Source organism: Nycticebus coucang, chromosome 5, assembly GCF_027406575.1.
Source record: "Nycticebus coucang isolate mNycCou1 chromosome 5, mNycCou1.pri, whole genome shotgun sequence".
NCBI classification, from domain to species: Eukaryota; Metazoa; Chordata; class Mammalia; order Primates; family Lorisidae; genus Nycticebus; species Nycticebus coucang.
Genome location: NC_069784.1, coordinates 44676359 through 44679412, shown reverse-complemented (window position 1 = coordinate 44679412; position 3054 = coordinate 44676359). Strand labels below are relative to the sequence as shown.

The 3054-nt window shown below is 42.9% G+C and overlaps 1 pseudogene; it reads left to right on the top strand.

Annotated features, from left to right (window-relative positions):
• The first annotated feature begins 1516 nt into the window (after nt 1-1516).
• On the top strand, nt 1517-1703 carry LOC128586844 (uncharacterized; annotated as a pseudogene).
• The last annotated feature ends 1351 nt before the right edge of the window (nt 1704-3054 follow it).

Here is a 3054-nt window from a genome sequence, read left to right as displayed (position 1 = left end):
AGAGAAATCTCATGTAATGGAACATTACTCAATCCCGAGAGTTTGAGGTTGCTGTGAGCTATGATGTCATAGCACTCTGCCCTTTTACCCAGGGCGACAGAGTGGACTCCATCACAAAATAAATAAATAATAAATATAAAATAAAAATAAATAAATAGGAATCACTCGAGCCCAAGAGTCCGAGGCTGCTGTGAGCTATGATGACACTATGGCATCTACCCTGCAGTTACAGAGTAAGACTCTGTCTCAAAAATAAATAAGAAATTTATTTCTGTTTCTGGTTAGGAAGGAAGCAACTGTTTTCCATCAAGGGATGGATGAATCAAATGCATCCTAAAAATATTATGCTGCAGCCAGATGCTGCAACGCCAACACCAGAGGATTACACTGCAACATGGACGGATCTTCAAAACACAGTGTTGAAGAAGGGGATGGAAAGCATAATACTATAAATGGAAGGGGATACAAAGCGTAATACTATAAATGTAAATTAAAATCACATATATACATAAAACTCATTTCATAGTTTGCAGATATTTACATTTCTAAGGATATATATATATATAAAATACTTTAGAATGATTTTGTATTGGGGAGAGGCATGAGAGTGGAAATTAGTGATTATATTAAGCATGTCTCCTTCCTTCCTTCCTTCCTTCCTTCCTTCCTTCCTTCCTTCCTTTCTTGTCTCACTGTGTCACCCTAGGGTAGAGTGGCATGATGTCATCACAGCTCATAGCAACCTCAGACTCTAGGGCTCAAGTGATTCCTATTTATTTTCTTTCTTTCTGTTTTTAAAATTGAGACAGAGTCTCACTATGTTGCCCTCAGTAGAGTGCCATTGCATCACAGCTCACAGCAACCTCAAACTCTTGGGCTCAAGCAATTTTCTTGCCTCAGCCTCCCAAGTAGCTGGGACTACAGGCGCCCACCAAAACACCCTGCTATTTTTTGGTTGCAGTTGTCATTGTTGTTTAGCTGGCCCAGGCTGGCTTCAAACCTGCCAGCCTCAGTACATGTGGCTGGCACCATAACCTCTGTGGTATGGGTGCCGAACCTATTTATTTTGTTATAGAATCTCACTCTGTTACCCTGAGTAAAGGGGTAGAGTGCTCATCATAGCTCACAGCAACCTCAAACTCTCGGACTTGGGCAATCCTCTTGCCTCAACCTCCCGAGTAGCTGGGACTACAGGTGCCTGCCACTACGCCCTGCCCATTTTTCTAGTTTTAGTAGAGATGAGGTCTCAGTCTTGCTCAGGCTGATCTGGAACTCCTGATCTCAAGCAATCTACCTGCCTCGGCCTCCCATCTGCCCCCCAGACTTCATGTTATTTGAAGTCACTCCCTGTTCTCATCCTGGTGTGAGATGTTCTCCATTCGACCTCTGGGCACTCCTCTTTTCTGGATGTGTCTTATGTTTGGAACCATTCAAGTATGTGGTTTTTTTGCTTCTGGTTTCTTTCCGTCATGGCAAATGGAAAAACATCTATTACAATTATTACCTAATGAAATTAAAGACTATATTTTCAGGGATCACTTCTGTAGTTTGTTATAGGAGAAGTTTCTCTGAATGTCCCGAGCACTGGGAACCAGGAGGAGGAGGGGCAGCATCCTCTCCCGGGTATGCCCGGCTCCTGGTTGCCATCTGCCACTGGTGATCCTTCTCTCTCTTGGGAGAATCAGAGGAGAGGGCGCTGTGGTTTCCTTTATAACTATTGTTCCTCAAAGGAAGAGGTTTTTTCCCTATTCTTCTACCAAGATAGCTTTCCTACCTGTGAACTCAACATTTCTTTGATTAGTGTTAGATGGGGAACTTGCAGCCTGAAGGCCACTTGTAGACCCGTCAGATGCCCAAGTGAGATGCCCTTTGACTGAATCTGAATCTCACAGATCCCTTTATTAAAATAATTTGTTCTATTAAATTAGGATTCAATCAAAAAGCCACACTCAAGGATCTGGAAGGCCACAATATCCCCACTCCAGGCTGGGATATTGGCTTGAGTAACTTTTTCTTTTTTGAGACAGAGTCTCACTATGTCACCCTTGGTAGAGTGCTGTGGTGTCACAGCTCACAGCAACCTCAAATTCTTGGGCTTAAGTGATTCTCTTGCCTCTTCCACCCCAGTAGCTGGGACTACAGGCACCCGCCACAATGTCTGGCTATTTATGGCTGCAGTTGTCATTGTTGTTGAGCAGGCCTGGGCCTGGCTGGAACCTGTCAGCCTTGGTGTATGTGGCTGGTGTCACATACTGAGCTATAGGAGCTGAGCCTTGCTTGAGTAATTTATTGCTAACTCTTAGGTTATCTTTGTTTCAGGTAATAAATATCTTAGTTCTCAAGAAGTTTTTTTTTTTCTTACTGATTTTTTTTTCCCAGGACATTCTGTTCCTGAATTTTGGAACAAAATTCCACATCTTTTCTGAGAATATTATGATTGCTGACATTTTCTACTATTTCTCTTTTTCCAGTTTCTTTTTGCTCTTACTGAATGCTTTTCTCAAGTGTGTGGTGATCATGGGTTGTCCATAAAAAGCCACTAAAGCTAACCGGAAGAAGCTGGTAGGAAGCTATGTGGCGTGGATGTGGATGCTCCCTTTCTGGGAATGTTGGGAAGGAAGGACGACTTTTTCTTTTTGAGACAGAGTCTCACTATGTCGCCCTTAGAGTGCCATGGTGTCACAGCTCACAGCAATGGGAGGGTGACTTTCTATTCCCCTGAGGAATAGAAAGAGGCTTCTCATTCTTTTTTTTTTTTTTTGAGAGTTTCACTTTGTGGCCCTTGGTAGAGTGCTGTGGTATCACAGCTCACAGCAACCTCAAACTCTTGGGCTCAAGCGATTCTCTAGCCTCAGCCTCCCGAGTAGCTGGGACTACAGGTGCCCAGCACAATGCCCAGCTATTTTTAGAGACAGGGTCTTGCTCTTGGTCAGGCTGATCTGAACCCGTTGAGTTCAGGCAATCATCATTTTATTTTTTATTGAGAAAATTCTGATACTATAAATAAAAAATAATAACCAAAATGCCATATGTAGTGGCTAAGGCCTGTAATTA